Source organism: Urocitellus parryii, unplaced genomic scaffold (genome assembly GCF_045843805.1).
Source record: "Urocitellus parryii isolate mUroPar1 unplaced genomic scaffold, mUroPar1.hap1 Scaffold_40, whole genome shotgun sequence".
NCBI classification, from domain to species: Eukaryota; Metazoa; Chordata; class Mammalia; order Rodentia; family Sciuridae; genus Urocitellus; species Urocitellus parryii.
This window is the reverse complement of record NW_027553586.1, coordinates 9,186,974-9,209,463: the sequence shown is the minus strand read 5'-3', so window position 1 is coordinate 9,209,463 and position 22,490 is coordinate 9,186,974. Positions and strand designations below refer to the sequence as shown.

Genomic DNA, 22,490 nt, shown 5'->3' with positions numbered 1-22,490 from the left:
TTACTATTTTTCTAAATGCTATCCCAAGAAACTGTGCATGAATTCTTAGGCACAATTGGTGTTGTCTTTCTTTTTGTCTAAATATATGTTCAAGATGTCTATGAAATGCAAGGATCAATGATGCTTTACATTGGAGTGTACATATCTGACAAGCTAATTGATTATTTTTATCTCTCTTAAAATATTTGGATCATTCTCCATACTTTTTTATAAATAATAAAAATTAATAAAGAAAAATTATTAATTTTAACCATTTTTACAAAGAACTGTAACCTCTACTGAATAGCTCATTCATGGCATATCAGAATAACAATCAAGATCTCCTGAGGTCGGGGCGTGCGTGGCACCCGGAGGCTCGCAGTGCATGCACGATGAGCGGCCTGATGCAGAACGCGCGGGAAGTGATGAAGGCCCTGTTGAGGTCGCCCGGCTTTGACAGAGTTTTGGAAAAGGTGACTCTCGTCTCTGCTGCTCCTGAGAAAGTGATTTGTGAAATGAAAGTAGAAGAGCAGCATGCTAATAAAATGGGCACACTCCATGGTGGTTTGACAGCCACTTTAATAGACAGCATATCAACTGTGGCTTTGCTGTGCTCAGAAAGGGGTCTGCCTGGAGTCAGCGTTGACATGAACATAACGTACATGTCACCTGCTAAAATAGGAGAAGAAATAGTGATTACAGCACAAATTCTGAAGCAAGGAAGAACACTTGCATTTGCTTCTGTGGATCTGACCAACAAGGCCACAGGAAAATTAATAGCACAAGGCAGGCATAAGAAACACCTGGGAAACTAGAGACCCGCAGGTGCCCGAAGATACCCAACAGTGAACACCAAGTGTGAACTTGAACAAATTTTTCAAAATAAATTATCAGAACCACAAAAAAACAAACAAACAAACAAACAAACAAAAAAAAGATCTCCTGCAAGGTTTATAGCACTACACAGAATCATGCATCAAAGTTATGGAACTAAAAAACTTGTTTTATTCTAAAACATTTTTTCTTGGAATACCATGCATAGGATTTACATAAAGCATATATGCCTAGCAATACTGTTATATATACACACATTCACTGGCCACAGATAAAAGCAAAACTAATTAGATCCTGACAGCTTCTTCAACATGCTCCTGTCCCTGTTTCCAAAAATGGCAACTCTTGATTCCACAAGTCATCATTTCCTGCTCCTGTTTTCACTTTACCTCAATGGATTTCTTCAAATCGATAAGTGGCCAATTGTTTAGCTTTCATCCTCCCATAAGTATTATACTCGATGGCATTTTCGGAACTTGTGATTGATTGTGTGTGTGTGTGTGACTTCAAATTTGGAAAGGCACTGCATTCATAAGAAAGGTTCCACTTTCAACTCACGTGATTTCAGATAGTGTTGGGCAGAAAGCTTCAGTCTGGTGCCTGTGGTATGATTTAGATTTTTATAATTTTGTTAGTTTTGCAGTCTTGATGCAGTCAGCCTGGTGTCAGAGACTGAAGAAAGTGAGCCTCAGGACAAAACAGGAGAAATAAAGGTTCTCCCTAGGACACCAATCAGACTGTGACTCATCTGCCCATCACCAGCCTTCTCCAGTGAAAGACTCTGTGTTACCATGATAGCCCAAAGGATCAGGGCTCACAATTTCCAAGACCTAAGAATGATATCTCTGCCTTGGAAATCAGTTTCTACATCCTCACATTGCCACCCTAAAAGCTACTGTGTATGTGCCTCTGGCCTAGTAATTGTTCTTGCCTTTATTTAATGGGTCCTTTTTTCCCATTTCTTGACGTTGCCTTAGATACATGAACTTCATAAATTTACCTTGGATCCATGAGCTTTATAAATTATCTCTTGGACATTGCTCCTAGAATCCAATTAGTGAGATTATGTTTTAACTGAGCTTGCCAGTGACCATATTATTCAGTAAACTAAACAGCATTCTATTAGGCTGTCTCTTGACATTACGCTTGATGATGTTAATCCATTTAAATTCACCAGTGGAAGGGAGCTAAACTTGCACATTTTCATGATCCATTATAAATAGAAACAGATAACATTCTGCAAATGAGAAAAAAAGAGAAGCACTTTGCTGTGTGAATTGAAGATAAATGATAATAACACAGATTAATAAATAAAAATAAAGAGACCCCTGGATCACCTTGTCTGGTTCTCATCCTCAAAATTAATTTTTTATCATAAGTCACAAATTTTCTAACAAAGATAAATTTTACCTTTGACTTTGGGAATACTGATATATTGAAGGTACTGTAAAAGCATTGGCAGAAATAATACTTCAATAAGAAAATTTATTGTTTTTTTTTAATAGAATGGCTAATTGTTAACAATATTTCCTAATTTTTTTGGAGCAAATATTTCTTGCATTTGTTTTTATATCTGTGAATCAGTCATTCAAAAGTCTGATCTTCCTTGCAATCTGTTTTTCATGAAAATGATTCTTCTCAGAATGCTTTTCTCAATCTTGTTTTATAGGAATAAAGGTGAAATAATATGCCCAACATAATAGTACTTCAAAATACAAAACAAGACTCAGAAAATTCCTTCCTTTTAATAGAAATAATCTATGTGAAATGCACACTATCATTACATATTTAGTAGAGTGAAATCTCTGAAATAATAGTGGGTTTAAATCTTACCTTTATTTCCTTCTATCTCTGTATCCTTTAGTAAATGACTGAGTCAGCCACATTATCTTCATTACTAACAGAGGGTTAATAATAGTATCCCATTTATGAGATGTTTAAAAGTGTTAAAGGAAATAATACATATAAAACACTTAGAGTCTTGTTTATTAAGAGACAATAAATTTAGCTACAATGACGATTAACCCCAATTTTAAATTATCATGTGGAAAAAAATTCTTCCACACTTACCTTTTTATAATTCTCACCTCTTTTGAAAAAGAAATAGTACTAGGAAAACTCATATTAAAATAACTTACAGATTAAATGGTATTCATTTGTTCAACAAAAGTTTTTTGGTCTAAAATAGTAACTACTTCAATGAGTAGTCAATGAATTTACTACTTAACAATCAATTTATAACATACTACAACTGTCATACCGTAAACTGGAGATATGTGCCATAAAAATTATTATCATTAAGTGCATTTCTAATATTAATAAAACCACAAATGATGGCATCACTGTTAAATAAGAGTAAATTTTACATTAGATTATGTTTCCACAAGGGACATGGTCTAAGTTTCAGATAAATCACAGTGCATAAGATAAAGATAGAAGAATAGATATTTTATCCTCATCCACAAAAGAAACATTATTTGAATTGTAATCCTTCTGAAAAGAATTGAATGATCTGGAAAATAATTCATCTTTTAAATCAGAATGAGATACTATGCTGTCAGAACTTATTTTAAAATGATAGATATTTGGTATAACTAAGTAATTTAAAGTCAGAGAACAATAGAAAGTATTAAACACAACCAAAAAAAAAATCTTGCCTGTTATGGTAAACTAACCTTAAAAAGTTCATCACATACCAACCACCCCTAGAGAATTCTTTTGATATATAGATATAGATATAGATATAGATAGATATAGATATATATATATATATAGATAGATATCTGTGTGTGAGTATGTATGTATTTATGTTTGTTGTAATACTTTCTGACTATTTGAATGTAGAAGCAAAAAACAAAAAAACAAAAAAAAGAAAAGAAATGGAAATGTAGTCTTTGCAATACTCCCACAGAAAACTTATGTTTCATAAAATGAAGAAATGAAAATGAAATGAAAAAAAATGAAATAACCTTTTTTTCTCTATCACTAAAGACAATTATGCTAGTTTTTATGGTTTGAATATGATTTCTACCTCTTTCAAACTCATGTTGACGTTTAATCTCTATTGTGAAGTATTAAGTGGGGGGGAAATGAACCTGACCCCGGTATTTAAAGGTGGGCCTTTATGGGGCAATTAGGATTAGGATTAGATAGAGCCATAAGAGTGGAGCCCCACGTGAATCCTGGGGTTTTTATTTATGGAAAGGGAGGGAGAAGAGGACATGTATGTGAGCTTCCTGTCTTACCATGTGACCCCTAGCACTGCCTCAGCACTCTGCCAGCAAGAAAACCATCACCAGATGTGGCACTTCGACCTCAGAACGGAATCATGAAACCAGATCAATCTCTTTTCATCTGTTATAAGCAAACTTCTAAGTATCATCCGAAAAGGACAGGGAAGGAAAAGGCCATCTTGATTTGTTGGGATTGTAACGCTTCTAAAATCTTATTCATCTCTCCATCTCTCTCTCTTTCTCTCCTTCTTGGTCTTGTTGCTCTCAATTTGATTTCAGCCGGTGGCAGAGAAGTTCTTTGCTTGTATGGATAACAATTATGAGAACTCACATTTTGGGGCTCTGTACCTAATGGACTTAGCTTCCAAAAAATTAACTATTCATCCTTGCCAAGGATAATGGTAAGCTTTTCCCAGGAATATAGTTCTGAGACTGGAGTATTTTTTTAGAAAGTCCTATGTGCACATAATTGAGCCTTTCTATTTTGTATCAACACTCATCTGAGATGAGGATTCTTTTGATAGCTCAGGAAAATGATACAATAAAGTTACTACATTTAAGAAAAACACTGATGCTCAGAACAGACTCTATGCCCATTTCTTTATTGAACATAGTTATTGTACTTCTTTAATTCATCAGGTAAATTTGGGTGAACAGATGTCATTACTTCAGGAAAAGTAGCATCATAAGCAACCCAAACACTTAAAAAAATGCATAGCTTTGTTTTATAACAAAACAAAATCAGTCATAAGCTGACTATGACTCTGCTACCATAAATCCATCATCACTTCAGGGAAAAAAAAGAAATGAAAGAAACAGTAAGTATAAAATAAAGAAATCTAAATACATTGATAGGAGATATTACTTAGTCTATAGAAATTTTAAAGTGAATGCTACAATATATTGCAGAGTCAGTAGTAAGACTGGATGTCTTAATACACTATTCAGAAATTTCATTTGTTTTCATAATTCTGTTAATAACTTGTCTTGAGAAATTTATTTACCCTACTTGAGTTTTAATTTTCTCATTTGAGAAATGAGAATGAGAATTTTGACTGGAAAAGTTTGAGCTTTTTTTTTTTTTTTAATTTAGGACACTTGTCATAGTATCTGTCACATAAATAGACATTCTATAGATGTGAATCACATTTTCAACTTTGCTTTTAATAATGGTTGCTGTAATTGTCTGAATAGTCATACAATTATCTTTTTATTTGGTTACATTTACTAAGAGAAATATGTTTGAATTTATTGAACATATTTAGTAAAATTAACACATTTGTTCCTGGGAAGGTGTTTGACCAGATCTACAATGTACTTGTTCCTTTTACTGCTCCACACTGTTGTGACATAGAAACATTCATTGTACCCAGGTGAAAAAATTCTTTCAGGGATTGATCATTATTATATCACCCATATAGCAGATTTAAGTTTATCATGTTTTTCTCCTTAAAATATTGTTAATAATAAGGTATGCTACTTTACTCAGGGGGTGGAATTCATTACTTCTGGAATGATGAGAACCTATTATTTCAATTACAGTTCTTGTCAAATAATTAGACTATCATAACAATTGTGTTTTGCCAGATACATCCTTTCCTCAATATTTTTGTTTTCTTTCTTCTATTTGGTATTGTTTAAGAGCAATAATCAACTACATTAGGAGGAAAGTACTGGAACACTTTTTTTCAAAAGAGAGCCTCTGGCCATTTACATCAGTATTACCTAAATTATTTTTAAAAATGCAGACCCTGGGAGCTGGGACTGTGGCTCAGCAGTAGCACACTTGCCTGGCATGTGTGAGGCACTGGGTTCGATTCTCAGCACCATGTATAAATAAATAAGAAAAAGGTCCATCAACAATTGAAAATATATTTATAAAAAACGCAGACTCTGGAATTCAACTCAGAACAACTAATTAGAATTAGGATTGGGGTGTTGCAGAAATATGCACTTAAAAACATTTTAAAAGGTTTATAAGAGAATAATATGTAAAGAAGTGTTGTCTTGGGGCTGGGGATGTGGCCCAAGAGGTAGCGTGTTCACCTGGCATTCGTGGGGCGCTGAGTTCAATCCTCAGCACCACATAAAAATGAAATAAAGATGTTGTGTCCACCGAAAACTAAAAAATAAATATTAAAAAAAATTTCTCTCTCTCCCTCTCTCTCTCTCTCTCTCTAAACTCTCTAAAAGAAAAAAAAAGTGTTGTCTATTCCTCAAATCCTTCGGGTGTGGTTGGTGCCACTTAAATTGAAGCTATTATGTGCCTAGGGGCTGGGGATGTGGCTCAAAGGGTAGCGCACTCGCCTGGCATGCATGAGGCCCAGGTTCGATCCACAGCACCACATACAGACAAAGATGTTGTGTCCACCGAAAACTAAAAAATAAATATAAAAAAAATTCTCTCTCTCTCTCTCTCTCTCAAAAAAAAAAAAAAAAAAAAAAAAGCTATTATGTGCCTAAATTGTGCTTGGTTCTGGAAACTTCATGACCACTTTCAGCCTGATGTGCTGTGACACTACACTATACTCTGGACGCAATTATGAGGATTTCTTTTAGTCACCCATAAATTTGCTCAAACCTATTAAGTGAGCAGCTAAGAATAAACCAAATAATGAGGATTACAAGGAAGAATAAAATAATAGTCTAAAATCTTAAAATCCTTTAGAGAAGAAAAGAAATCCACAGCTAACAATGACATGTTTAAATGGAACAGTGTCTAAGCCTGTTCAGGTTGCCATGACAAAATAAAATCAAGCACCACACAACCACATTTTCATCAATGACATACTACATAGATATTACGGAAGACTATATCAGATATGGAAGTTGTTCTAGTTTGTGTAATCACACTCTACAATGTTTGTACAAGGATGAAATCCCCTAATGCTACATTTCTCATAATGTATCCAATCATTAAGCAACACAGGACTGTAGCATAAACAGAGTGACTTAAACAACAATGTGTTTTCTCACAATTCTGGAGACTAGAAGTACAAAATCTAGGTCTCTAATTAGCTCTCTTCCTGGCTTGTAGATGTAGTTGACTTCTTACTGCTTCCTAACATGGTCTTTCCATGGTGCCTGAGTGTAGAGAGAAAGATTTTTTTTCCACTTCCACTGTGTGTGTGTGTGTGTGTGTGTGTGTGTGTGTGTGTCTTTGTGTCTCCTAAATATTACAAGGTAAGATATCGAGTTGGATTAGGGCCAAATTTTATGACTTCTATAAATCTTCATTACCTCCAAAAAATCTCTGTCTACATGTAAAGTCATATTGGGGGTTAGGGCTTCAATATTTGAATTTGGGAAAGAAGGAGACACAATTTAGTAAATAGTGGATAGGTCACAGAAAAGAGGCAAAACTATAGTAACAATACAAAAGAGAAAAGTTCAAAGTTATCTGAATGAAGGACCTTAAAAACTTTTATTGATTAATATGGTATTAGATTTGTACCCTGAATTAGGCAAGACAGTGGGGACATCACAGGAAAATAAAAGTATTGAATCTCTTTCAATGTGAATACATGAGGTACCCAATCTTCATCTCATTTATTTTCTTTCATTATTTTACAAGCTCAAGTTTTCAGACATCTCATATTTTCATCACTGTAATGTTAGTATCCTAAAAATGCCTGGGGGTAAGCTGTTGTTCCAGATATTATTTAAGTAAAACTCTCACATATGAGTCTCAGAGAAAGAATCTTTATAGATCTTAAGTTTAAAACTTTAAAGTATTAACAAATTCTTTATCTAAGGATCAAAAATCCTTTGAAGAGCTATGGGTAAAACACAACTGAGACTTTGGATGCTTCAGGGACTAGAACTCTGTCCATGGCTGATCATTATTGTTTCACCTCTGTATACAGATTTAAGTCTACCACATTCTTTATAAATAGCACCTATAACTAAGATTTTACATATGAATCTCAAACACATGGATTTTAAAATATAATGGTTATATTCAAACCACAGGTATTTGTGAAGTATCTGTATGATCCTAAAAGAGCATCACTAGAAACTTCAATTAAATGATATTATTAAATCCATTCGTACTAGCAATTTACATCCTTCAATTAATTTGCATGAACTACATTCTAAGGAAAATATGCAAATGTGAGTAGAAATAAAGCACAATAATTAACTTTATTGATGTTAGTGTGCAGAGCTGATTTGAATATTGAGAAAAAGAAAAACACATAGAAGTACAGAATCTCAGATTCACAAGAGAAAAAATTCATAAGAATTGCCCTGAACAACTTTTGATGTTATAAATTTAATTGCACTCAACAACTTAAATCAGTAAACCAATAAAGCCTTCAGTCCCTTAAATAAATTAGTTTATGATTTCATGTAAAAGAATTACAGAGGTAGCCAGTACAGGGCCAGTAGGGTGGCTCCACACCACCTGAAGGACCTAGAGTACTTCTATCTTTCTCATTGTTAACAGTTTCTATATTCAGGAACACAAAATGGTTACTCAAAATCTCATCACTGTGGACAAGTCGCAGGAAGCACTCAAAGTGCCATTTCCAGTTCAGAAAGTCCCTTTTAAAAGGCTTTTTCTAGAAATGTTAGGTCCATCTCTTTGCCCAACCAATGTGAAATCATGACTGACATAGAGAGGTTCTTTTGTTTCTGCTACTTTCTTTTCATTTCTCCATTCAAATAAAATCACAAAGGGAGACAGGAAGAATACTTTCTGGATACACAAGCAGTATACCCCAACTTAAGTGGTAAGGAGGTTGAAATTTTATTAAATCTACAAGATCAAATATGTCAAAAACTTATCTTACTGCCAAAAAAAAAAAAAGAATAAAAAGCACAGCTACTCAGAAGTTCACTATGACCATATCAAAACTAGCTCCAACTGTGATGTATCTAAAACATGATTTCTGGTTATGGTGTATATTCAGTTGAAAATGTCTTTGTTTTTGACATTATTTCAACATATTTTTGTTTCTTGACTTGTTCCAGTGCAGGTGGATTGCTTTGGAAAGGAAAAATTTCACTTAAAATGCTCACAGTATGTATCTATTGATTGTTACCCAGAAAATGACTATATAGTTCATATATTTTACTACAAATTATAAGAAATAAAATTACTTGGAAAAAAGAAAACCCACAGGATTGCTTTAAGCCAAAATGATTCACAGTGAAAAGAAGACTGTTAGCTTCCCTATGCAACTTAGAATAACATGGTCATAATTAATTAATATAAAAATTACCTACCATAGAGACAGGTATAAACCAAGGAGGAAAAAAGGACAGTTACTTTTCCTACAGTCACTTTGCAATACATATTTTTTCTAGTGTCCATGAACCCATAATATACAGACATTAGGTCATAAAGTGTTAATTTTAATGGTAGTATCAAATCACATGTGTACTTAAAAGATAATATGTTGTTATAAAACACATTTATTGACATTGCCCACATCTATAAATTACTTGAGATAAAAACATTTAAGGAATGAATATGTATACATTTTTAACATGATAGTTTATTCCATCTTTTAGCAAGAATGGATTAAACCATGAGATGAAAATAACGCTGTAGAATTAGCCCAGGCAATCCAGGCAATCTATATTGTTTTAAAAAGACCATGAATTTTGTCAAAAGCTTTTTCTGCATCTATACAGATGATCATATGATTCTTATCTTTAAGTCTATTGATGTGATGAATTACATGTATTGAATTCTCTATGTTGAACCAACCTTGCATCCCTGGGATGGACCCCACTTTCTGATATGTTTCTGTATTCAATTTGCCAGAATTTTATTGAGAATTTTTGCATCTATGTTCATTAGAGATATTGGTCTGCAGTTTGCTTTCTTTGATGCATTTTTGCCTAGTTGTGGAATCAGGGTGATATTGGCCTCATAGAATGAGTTTGGAAGTGTTCCCTCTTTTTCTATTTCATATTTCATAAAGTAATTTGAGAAGTATTGGTATTACTTCTTCTTTGAAGGTCATGTAGAACTCAACTGTGTATCCATCTGCTCCTGGGCTTTTCTTGGTTAGTAGGCTTCTAATGGCATCTTCTATTTCATTGCTAGAAATTGATCTGTTTAACTTGTGTATATCCTCCTGATTCAGTTTGGATAAATCAGATGATTCTAGAAATTTTTTGATGTCTTTGATATTTTCTGTTTTATTGGAGTACAAAGTTTCAAAATAATTTCTAATTATCTTCTGTATTTATGTAGTTTCCTTTGCAATATTTCCTTTTTCATCCGTATTTTAGTAATTTGAGTTTTCTCTTCCCTTCTCTTCTTTAGCATGGCTAAGGGTTTATTAATTTTACTCATTTTTTTCAAGTAAACAACTTTTTGTTTTGTCAATTTTTTTCTTTTGTTTCAACTTCATTGATTTTTGGCTCTAATTTTAATTATTTCCTGTCTTCTACTGTTTTGGGTGTTGATTTGTTTTTCTTTTTCTAGGGCTTTAAGGTGTAACGTTAGGCCATTTATTTGTTGACTTTTTCTTCTTTTAAAGAATAAACCTCATGCAATGAACTTTCCTCTTAGTACTGCCTTCATAGTGCTCTAGAGATTTTGATATGTTATATCAGTGTTCTTACTGACCTATAAGAATTTTTTTAATCTCATCTTTGATGTTGTCTGCAATCCACTGCAATCCACTGTTCATTCAATAGCATATTATTTAGTCTCCAGGTGTTGGAGTAGCTTCTGTTTTGTTTTTTTTTTTTTTAATTTTATCATCACTTTCTAATTTCATTCCATTATGATCTGATAGAATGCAGGGTAATATTTCTTTCTTTCTTTTTTTTTGTATTTGCTAAGAGTTGCTTTGTGGCTTAACATGTGGTCTATTTTAAAGAAGGATCCATGTACTTCCAAGAAGGAACTGTATTCATTGGTTGAAGAATGAAATATTCTATATATGTTTGTTAAGTCTAAGTTATTGATTATATTATTGAGTGCTATAGTTTCTTTGTTTAGCTTCCTAATCCATGAAATCATTAATACATTTATTTCTTTATACCATTAACTCATAGGGAAATTTATTTTAGAGTGATAAATAACCAAAAATATAGTATTTGAATATTTTAGTGAATCTAATTTTATCATTGACATTAATAAAGTATGGCAGGATTTCTTTACTCTTGCTGTCTCTGGATTGCAGCAACCAATTTGCACTTGTCAGCAGTTATTTTTAGAATACACTGACCTCTAAAATTAAAATTAGTTTGAATGAGGATATCACTTTGCAGTTATAAGGTATATACATGTGGTAGGCAAATTGATGAGCCTCCAAAATGTCCATGTCCTAAATCCCAGAACCTACATATATGCTACTTCATATGATGCACTGGTTTCCTGTGCCTGCCATACAACAAATCACCATGAAGTCAGTGGCTTTAAAAAAAAATCACTTACTATTCCACAGTTCTGGAGAACCAAAGAATGAAGTCAAAGCAAAGATAGGACAGCACTCTCTCTGAAGTTCTTGACAATTCACCCTTGCCTCTTCAACCTTCTGATGGCCCCATGTATATTTTGTCTTGGGTCTGAATTCTTCCAATCTCCACTTGCGTTTTCACATGATTATTATTTTCTGTTTTTTTCTCTTTCTCTTATAAGGACACTTACCATTGGCTTAGGCTCCACCTTAATCCATAATTATCATATCTCAAGATTTTTAATTTAACATCCACAAAGGCCATTTTTTTCCCAAATGAAGTCATGTTAATGGGTTCCATGCAGACTTATAAACTGCACTATGCACCTCAGTACCTGTAGGAAAAAGGAAATTAAGATTACAGATGGAATTAAGATTGTTAATCATTTCATTTAAAAATTGGAAGAGTATCCTTTTTTAAATATGGTCAGTTCCCAAATCATCAAAAGTTCTTGAATGTGGAGAAAAAGGCAAAAGTGCAGGTCAGAGATATGCAATGTGTAAGGGACATTTGTGCCTTTTAAAATAAAGGAAAAAATCTAGAAGTTGAAGAATGTGGATATTCTCTAGTTGTTGGAGAAGACAAGGAAGCTTCTCCCCTAGATCCTTCAAAAAGAATACAGTTCTTTCAGCACCTTGATTTTAAGCAAGTGAGATGTTTCAGATTTTTGACTTATAGAATTGAAAGATCATAATTTTACGTGATCTAAAATCACTAAATTTGTATTGATTTGTCTCATTAGTACAAGTATATTAATATACACAACCGCCTCCTTTCATTCATGAAGTAAAAGTTATAAATTATAACAATGCAATAGCATAATCATTCTAATAATCTTTCCTTTAAATAGTTTTTTACTGTGCACACATTCATTTATTTATTTCACTAATACATCAATAAATATATACCAAACATATAATACTGTATTGCTGTGATGATGGTGTGCAGCAAATAACTGTCACTTTTCAATGGTGCATGACAGTGGTTATTATTTCTCAAGTATTTGCACATTGGCCAGAGTAGCTATGCCTCAGGTGGCTTGTTAGGTTCACAGCTCTCACTATGCTCCTTCGTCTCTGATGGCAGAGTACAATAGAATAAAAAGAACATGACAGCCTCAAGATTTCAGCCAAATTTTGTTGAGCAGAGTAAATGTCATGGCTAACCCTAATATTAAAGGAATGGGGAAGTATAGTCATTCACCTAAACCACAGCTATGTTAGTCAGTTTTCTGTTAGTGTAAAAAAAAAAAAAGTCCAAGATAATCTACTTAAAAAAAAAGAAGTAAAGTTTATGTTGGCTCTCAGTTTTGGAAGTTTGAGATAGAAAAGGCTAAGCAGTGGAGAGTAGGGAAGGGACAGAAAAGGTGGACAAGAGAGCAAGCATGAGGACAGCCACTTTAACATGCCCTGACATACTATAAGACATTTCCTGTTTCTCAGAAAGGGGGTAAGTCTCCATATTGCAAAAATGATTGCATAATCCATATTCTGGCCCACCCACCATGGGACAACTGAAATATCAAAAAATAAAATCAAGAGAAGCTTATTAATTTCTTCTTATATGCCTTTAAAAGGAGGAGTGCTATAAGAATTAAAGGGCACCCTGCTGCTCCCTGGCGCAAAGAGTTCTGAATCTTTCTCTCACTTTCCATTTCCATAAAATTCCTGCTCACTTGCTTAACTTGGCTGAGTTGGAGGGTGTTCATTCTTTAACTCCAGAGTACAGGATCCTGACTCCTGCCAGTAACAGTTTTAATTTGGGGTTGGTTGACCTGTTGCTTTTGAGCCTGTGAAAAGAGAGTAGTATATCATGGTGGGAACATGTGCAGAACAAGCCATTCACTTCATGATGTGAGGAAGCATGAAAGAAGAACAGGAAGAAGCTGAGGTGCCCATGTACCTTTCAAGATATGCTACCAATGACCTAACTTCCTCCCATGAGACCCTACATCTTAAAGGTCCTTCCAGCTCCCAACAGTAACATTAACTTGGTATTAAGCCTCTAATATATGAGATTTTGAAGAATATTTAAAATCCAAACTATAGAAATAACAATGAGAAAAAGAGATGCAGCATTTTTTATGTGTGTTGAAAGCTATAGGTATAAAGAAAATCTGTTAACATATTCATGTAATATATATGCATAAACAAATAATTAAGCAAAGTGAATAAAAAACAAACATTATTAAAAGTTTAATATAAACAATAGAACAGAATATAAGTGTCAAATTAAGCTAGAACACTCAAAATTTTTAAACTTGAAGATTATTTTTAAACATAATACCAAAGTTAACATACACTTCTCCAGTTCATTAGCTCTGAAACATTTTATCCTGTAAATTATATCCTTCTTGACACACTTTCTTTTCTTAGGTAACAATGAGTGACCTTTTCTCTTACCATTTTTTATTGTTTTTTTGTCATTTATAAGTTATGTCTTTTACTCTAAGAATTTATAATTAAAAAATTACTGCCAAGAATATAGAAGACCTTTCTAAGAATGAACTAAAGGACAACCCCAAGAAGAAAATAAATAAAAGATGATTAATTATGTGTACAATTGAAATTATGTCTACTTTTGAATATTGGGGGGAAATATAATGGTATATTAATACATTAGATGCTACTCTGGAGGGAAGGAGGCCATGGGTTCTATGGTGATTTTGCTCCACTGTTAATAATACCCACTGTTCAATGCCTTACAATCTTACTTTTGACTTAGGACAAAATTTTTATAGTGTTCCTCCTTTTAAAGGACATAAGAAGAAGTTAATAAGCTTTTCTTGATTATTTTTTGATATTTCAATAATAGCATGGAACCATTAGTGGAAAAGGATGGTCAAAGGGTTTTTAACAGAAGTTCATATGAGCTGCATATCATATCCAAGTTACATTTGTTTAAAAAGTTTTGCATATTAAATTCAACAAAGTTTAACTGAGCATAGTAGGATTTGTGAATCTGGAATTTCCTACAAGCAGAATGAATTGGGAGTAAAGCCAGTACTGAACCACATAGCTGGGTAACACTTTTTGACATATAAATTGAGGTGAGGTCCTGGTGCCTTATTTAAAACAGGTTTGAATTGGCTGCCTGTGATTGGCTAAGAGTTGGCTGCTTGTTAAAAGTATAGGTTACAATCTGTTTACACATCACATTAGATTATAGTTCACTATGTACAAAGAAACCTTTAGGTCAAATCTAAAATATGCATAGAAGCAATTTTAATCCAAACTTAATTAAATTTAACACACGCTGTTGGTCAGAGTTTAGACACATTTTCACCCTTAGATAAAAGGGCTGGTAAATATTAGCACTCTTTGTTGTCTTTGTGCCTTGCTAAATTTTTTGTTACTATAAGAAGAAATAGGGAATTGTTATTGAGAACATGCAACTTCAAGAATGTGAGGTAAAATTGAAAATATATAAAGTATTATAAATGACACTAAAATTTGGAAATACTGCAATTTTAAAATGGAGAGTAAAAACTACAATATAAATGAATAGAAATGAGTAAGAACAAGAGAGTAGTTAAATAATGCTTCAGTCAGCTATTTTACTGCTGCTATTAAAAGACTCAACCAGCCCAACTATAGAGGAGAAAAATTTATTTGGGGGCTCAAGGTGCCAGAGGTCTAAGTCCATGGACAACTGACTCCATTACTCAGGGCTCAAGGTGAGGCAGGACATCATGTCTGAAGAGTGTGGCAGAGGGAAGCGGCTTACATGGTGATCAGAAAGCACAGATAGACAGAGATCTTTGCTTGCCAGATACAAAATATATACCTCATGGCCACATCCCCAATGAACTATTTCATGTAGCCACACCCCCACCTGCCTCCAGTTATCAGTCAATTAATCCCATCAGAGATCGATTCACTGATTAGATTAAGGCTATAATGCAATCATTTCTCCTTCAAAATTTTTTGCACGGTCTCACGTGAACTTTTGTAGGGCACCACATTAAAACCATAACAAATAATAAATATAAATGTAGTTCAAAAATCAGAATGAAAAAATCAGAGGAAAATTATATTAAAAAAAAAAGGTTTACCATGTTAGAAACTATGGCATTTAGCATAGAAATAGCAAAGAACAGAAGGATTTTGTTCTTGTTGTTATTGTTTTTTTTTACTGGTATCCTACCCTCATATTCTACTAGCAGATAAAACTTACATAATGTTGGAATACAAGACACAAAAAATCTTAAGGGAGAATTGACTGCACGGAAATAAATTCTTATGAACACTAGACAATATCTCTTCACGTAATGAAAGAGAGCACTCCACCCGAGGATAAGCATGCAAACATGTGAATGAGAATTCAAAGGTCATTTGGCCCCAATAATAGCAGAGTGTCTGAACTTGAACTCCTCCTGGTCAGATTAGAATAAAAGGAAATTGGGGATTCAAGATGATGGATTTGAGGAAGTTTACATTTTCAGTTGCTCCATGGCTCCAGATTTGAGCAATAAGACTACTGCTTTTCAGCAATGTGAGTGAAAGAGGGATTTCACTAAAAATCACTGTTGGCCAGAGTATCTTAGATACTCAGGAATTTGACTGCACTGAACAAAAAACAAAAAAAAAAGAGTATGTTGGAGCCAAGCTCCTTATGGCAGCAGCAGCAGGTTTATCACAACAAGGAGGAATAACAAACAAAATATAATGGTCAGACTTGGCAGCAAAAAAAAAAAAAAAAAAAAAAAAAAAAAAAAAAAAAAAAACCTTTGGACCGGAAAATAAGGCTGAACTTAGATGATCCAGAGGCTGTACTGTGAACTGGTCTTTGAAAAGTTCTCTTTGTTTCTTAACCGACAAATGGAGAGCTGAGGCAGGAGCCATCCTGAGTGAGGCAGCCATGCTGCAGGAGATGAAGTCAAGCGTCACCATACTGCCCCTAACATGGAGCACTCACAATAGAACTCAGCACAGTCCCATCCTGGGAGTGCATGGATCTGCTCTGGGCAGACAAAACCCCTAGGGACAGCATTTCCTACTCCATCCTACCTTATGCTATTGAGAAGGGAAGCTGAGAGCTATTTCAACTCAAAAAGTGGAATGAAGTACTGTTGCACATAGCCGTGACCATCCATTCTTGTCCACTATTTTGTTCACCTTTGGGGAGAGGATTCTTTCATTTTTTGATTGATAGTAATTATTTTCTTCTGGTGCTAATTGGTTCATTGACATATATTCATATATGTTTCTTTTTTTCCTTATTTTTAGCCTTTTTTATAGCAGCTATTTTTTCCTTGCCTTGTCTTTTGAAGCATAGGGGTTTTTTTTGGTTTATTTTTATTTTGTTTTGTTCTTGTTTCTAGTTCTCTCCTTTCTTCTACTAACAATCAACTTCCCTTATTCTCTTTCTCTCTCCCTATGTTTTTCTTATTTTTTCCACCACTTTTATTGTCATCACTTGCTACATTTTTTCTGCTTCCTCTCTGTTCACATTTTAAACATTCTAAACTCTCCAAACTCTACTTTTCTATCATATTCTTTATTACCAAATGAACTTTATTTTTGTTATCTTTTAAAACTGGTGTATGTATGTCCTGCTCCCACCATTCATGTTGTTGCAATTCCTAGGTCTGTGAATGACATAGCTGACACCTGCCATTAACTTTAATGCCAGATCTAGTTCATGGTTTTTATTGCTTTGTTATGGTTGTTGACAAATGCTGACCCTACTATCCTGTTTTTGTGGTAGTTAATGTTGTACACATCATAGTATGCACTTTTCACGTATTATAATACTGTATGTTGTTTGCATCTGTTGTTCTATAGTTCATTTCCCCCTATCTGTGAAGTGTCGAGAATCTACAGAGACACCTCAAGTTCACAGGGTAGAGATTCTGCTGCTGACCTAAACTCAGCCAAACCACAGTACACCTCGCCCATACACACATTAATAAATCTCAAACTTCAGCTGTATTTTAATATAAAGAATAGAAGAGTCATGTCAAACCATTTACCAGGCCTCAAGTAAGAATGACTAGGTGTGGGCCTTCAAATCCCATTCGAAGACATCTCCTACTAAAGCAAAAAGAGAACTAACACAAAGACTGTAGATAGCACACCTATGAGGGGGTCTTAATCTAAATCACTCTAGGACACTTTGGCAAAAGAAGACTATGCCCTAAAAAGGCCCACATGTAAGCATGGAAGAGAAATTCATCTCAATAGATATATAAAACCCAACACAAGAAAAAAAATTTATATAGATACACACACACACACACACACACACACAGAAACACAACACCTCCTAAAGTTCATAATTTATGAGCAACTGACTCCAGGGGTATTGAAGTGGATGATATATCAGATAAAGAATTAAAAATAGTTAGAAAAATGATCTATGAAGCTGAGCACAGAGGTTCATGTCCATAATCCCAGTGGCTTGGGAGGCTGAGGCAAGGTGATCACAAGTTCAAAGCTACCTTCAACAACTTAGCAAGACCTTAAGTAACTTAGTGAGACCCTATCTCTACATAATTTTTTAAAGTATTGGGCATGTGGCTCAGTGGTTAAGCACCACTTGGTTCAATCCCTGGTACCGAAAATAAATAAGCAAATAAAATAAGTAAATTTCAAGAGAATATAGAAAAAAATGAATAAATTAAAGATGTAATTACAGAATATGGGTGATAAATTCAATAAAAAGAGATATTGAAGTGAACCAAACAGAAATCTAGGAAATGAAAGATGAAAAAGTTCAAATAAAAAGTCCAGTTGAAAGTCTAATAGAGTATATCATGCTGAAGACAGAATCTCAGATCTGGAAGTCAAAGAATTCATCCTTGAACATTTGAACAGTATTAAAGAAAACAAGTAATAATGTCCAGAATATGCAAGAACTCTGGTGCAAAGTTGAAGAGACCAAATTTAAGAATCACTAGAATTGAGACAGGCTTTGAGAGGCAGGCTTATTGAATGTATAACCTCTTCAGGGAAATAATAACAGAAAAATTTCCAACCGTTGATAATAAGATGGACATCCAGATATAGAAGTCATTCAGAACCCCACATAGACAAGATCAAAAAAGAACCTCTCCACACTACAGTATAATTAAAATGCCTAACAGAAAACAAAGATTGAATGTTAAAAGCTTCAAGAGAAAAACATCCAAACACATTTAGAGGAAGACAGTCAAAATTACTTCTATTTCTCATCACAAACTCTAAAAGTCAAGAGGGAATATTGTGTTCCAAGTCCTACAAGAAAATGTCAACCATGATTGCTAGAAAAAACACAGGGACAATACTCCAACACATAGGTTCAGGCAATGACTTTTTCAATAGGACCCCTAGAGCTCAGGAAATAATACCAAGGGTTGACAAATGCAATGTCATTAAAAGTCTTCTGCTCAGAAAAGAAAACAATTAAAAATGTGAAGGTAGAAACTATCAAATGGTAGAACATCTCTGTTAGCTACTCTTCTGACAGAGGATTAATATTGAGAATATAAAAATAGCTTTAAAAAGTGTAACACACTAAAAACAACAGTTAATAACAGGCAAATAAAATGAACAGACACATCACAAAAAAAGAAATGCAAATGTCCAGTAAATATAAAAAAAGTTCATCATCATTAGCAATTAATGGGGTAGGAATGATGGTGGAATGAATGAGACATCATTACCCTCAGTACACGTATGAAGACATGAATGGTGTGAAAATACTTTGTATACAACCAGTGACTTGAAAAATTGTGCTCTATATGTGTAATATAAAATGAATTGCATCCTGCCATTGTGTATAACAAATTAAAGTAAACAAATAATATAATAAAAAAGAATGCACAGTAATAAATGCCTGAGGAAAGGTGGAGATAAATGACTATTTTACACTGTTGGTGGGATGGTAAATTAGTACAATCACTATGAAAATCAGTATGGACATTCCTCAGAAGACTAGAAAGGGAACTACTATATGACTCAGGTGTCTTTGGTATTTATCCTAAAGGATTAAAATCATAATACTATATCAATGCATGCATACTCATGTTCATAGCAGCACAATTCACAATAGTTAAGCCATGGAACTAGCCTAGGTATCCATCAATAGATAAATAGATAGAGAAAATGTGGTATATATACACAATAGAATTTTATTCAGCCACAACAACAAGTGAAATTATGCCATTTGCAGGAAAATGAATGGAAATCAAAGAAAATATTCTGTTAAGTGAAATAAGCCAAACTCATAAGATGAAGAATCATATATTTTTTCTCATATATAGAAGCAAGAGAGGAAAAAGAAAATGAAAGTTGAGGGGATGTCTCATGAAAATTGAAAGGAGGTCAGTAAAGTAGAGGAAAGGGACCAGGTGGAGGGAGGACCTGAGAGAAAAATAAAATACTGGGAAATGTTACTGACAAAATATAATTGTTATATTTTATGCATGTATAAGTATTTAACAACAAATCCCATTATTATGCACAACTATAATGCACCAATAAAATATGGAAAAAATGAATAAAAAGCAATTATCCCCACATGACATTCCTCTTGAACATTCCATTTCTGATCATCTAGAAATGACTCACGTAAGTAATAGAAGAATTCAAGTAGTGATCTTTTCAGATTTTTTCCGGGCAAGAAGTAAATTAAATATTGCTATTATTGTTCCCATTATAAATTATTCCTGGAAGCTGGTAACAGAAGGGTGACATTTGAAACTATCATCTTCACAGATATAAAGACAACAGCTAACTATGATAGAAGTGATTTTTATATTCAGAAGTTAAATAAATGCCAATGTGAATTATAGAGACATGGTACAAAAGATGACTACCCATTCAAAAGAGGTCACAGAAGGAAAAAAAATGCCTTTCCTGTGTGTGGGAAAATAATAAAAGATAGGTGTAGTCATCCTTCAGTATTCATGGAGGATTTGTTCCAGTACCCTTGTGGATGCCAATTTCTGAGATTTCTCAGGTTTATTATATAACTTTAGTTCCATGGTATTTGCATAGAACCTGTGCAATCCTCCAATGTACACAATTTAAATGTTGTTTAAATTGTTAGTATACTATAGTCTTTAGGGAATAATGACCAAATTTTTTTTTGCGGTAGCACGCTCGCCTGGTATGCATGAGGCCTGGGTTCTATCCTCAGCGCATGTAGCCCGGGTTCAATCCTCAGCACCACATACAGACAAAGATGTTGTCTCTGCCAAAAACTAAAAAATAAATATTAAAATTCTCTCTCTTTCTCTTTAAAAAAAAAGCTAATTACTTTGGATATAGTCAGTTTTGTATTACTTATGGGATACAAATATCAATCATATGTAAATAAACTTTATGAAGCAGGAAGTGATTCAATGATAGAATTCTTAGACTCTTTCACAAATTTTTAAGCTACATTTGTGTGTCTGGTGGTCTTCTGCGTGCTTGAGGCATTTGGCAGCATAATGCTTAATGTTCCCTTGTAACCAAACAACAAAGCATTATGTTTTTAATGATATTCGGTGTTTTAAGCAAGTGTTTAAAATGACACTTGCATTGTTTAAATTTTATATTATTGCATTTATTTATATTAAAGAATACAACTTAAATTGAGCCTAAATTTTCTTTATTAAATGTGTTATTTTAATACACAGTTGTTGATCAGCTAATGAATTTGTAAAGAACACATTTAAATCCTGATAGTCTTATTAATAAAATCTAAATATGACTCAGAAGACCAATTACTAAGACCTTTAAGGCTATTAAGAGGCACTTAAATTTGCCAGTCTGCCATTTGGCACTGCCATCCAATGCTAACTGCCCTCCTACTTCCATTTCAGGCATATCACCCCTTCCACCAATCTGTGTTTCTAAGCCTTCCATGTTGTAATTGGCTGTTATTTATGTATTGATTCTATCAGGTTTTGGCAGCTACCAACTCATTATAAAATTTGTAAGTAAAAATGAAGAAGGGAATGTAACAAAGCACATTCTGAAACAAATACAAATGAGGTGGTACTTAAACAGCGTTATGTTTAAATTATGAAATGACAATATTATAAACTGCATGCTCCTGGCAGACAAACGAATGGAACAGAATATAAAATTGAAAATATACCCAGGTAGATACACATGTATATTCTATGTCATAAACTGATATTATTAATCACCAATTAAGTGTGGATTATTCTTAAATATAAAGTGATTCAATATAAAGTAAAAAATGTAAAAACACATTATGCTATGTAAACATATTTATAAATCTTGATAGGTTCATCTGGACCATTAAAAGAAGGGGTAGGGGTGGTTTTGTGGGTATGTTTTCCAAATTATATTTTCTCATTTAGAAGAATAAAACTGTATTTTAAAAATAAACGTTAAGTTGGGGCTGGGGATATGGCCCAAGCGGTAGCCCGCTCCCCTGGCATGCGTGCGGCCCGGGTTCGATCCTCAGCACCACACACAAACAAAGATGTTGTGTCTGCCGAAAACTAACAAAAATAAATAAATATTAAAAATTCTCTCTCTCTCTCTCTCTTTAAAAAAATAAACATTAAGCATCTTTTTATTACTAAAAGTATGATTATGTTTTATATGGTCTATAGAGATTTTTGGGTTTTAGTTTTCTTTCCATCAAAGTAAAGAGAGAACCAAACAACCTTATTCTATGTGGGCACTAAGAGAGCCAGCTAAAGCATCAAATCTGTCATTCGGGAGACTTCGTGAGATATGGAGTTATTGCTGAGGCGCTGTGCGGAAACTCTGAGCTTTCTCTCATTATTAATGGAGGGACAAATGGAGATAGGGTTGCTCAGCTGAGAAGAGCAAGAGGCAATGGAGGGGGCTGGGGATGTGGCTCAAGCGGTAGCGCGCTCGCCTGGCATGCGTGCGGCCCGGGTTCGATCCTCAGCACCACATACCAACAAAGATGTTGTGTCTGCCGAGAACTAAAAAATAAATATTAAAATTTTTCTCTCTCTCTCTCTCTCTCTCTCTCTCTCTCTCTCTCTCTCCCCCTCCTCTCTCACTCTCTCTTTAAAAAAAAAAAAAAAAGAGGCAATGGAGG

General features: G+C 33.9%; 1 pseudogene; it reads left to right on the top strand.

Annotated features, from left to right (window-relative positions):
- The first annotated feature begins 353 nt into the window (after positions 1-353).
- Positions 354-880, top strand: LOC144252298 (acyl-coenzyme A thioesterase 13 pseudogene; annotated as a pseudogene).
- The last annotated feature ends 21,610 nt before the right edge of the window (positions 881-22,490 follow it).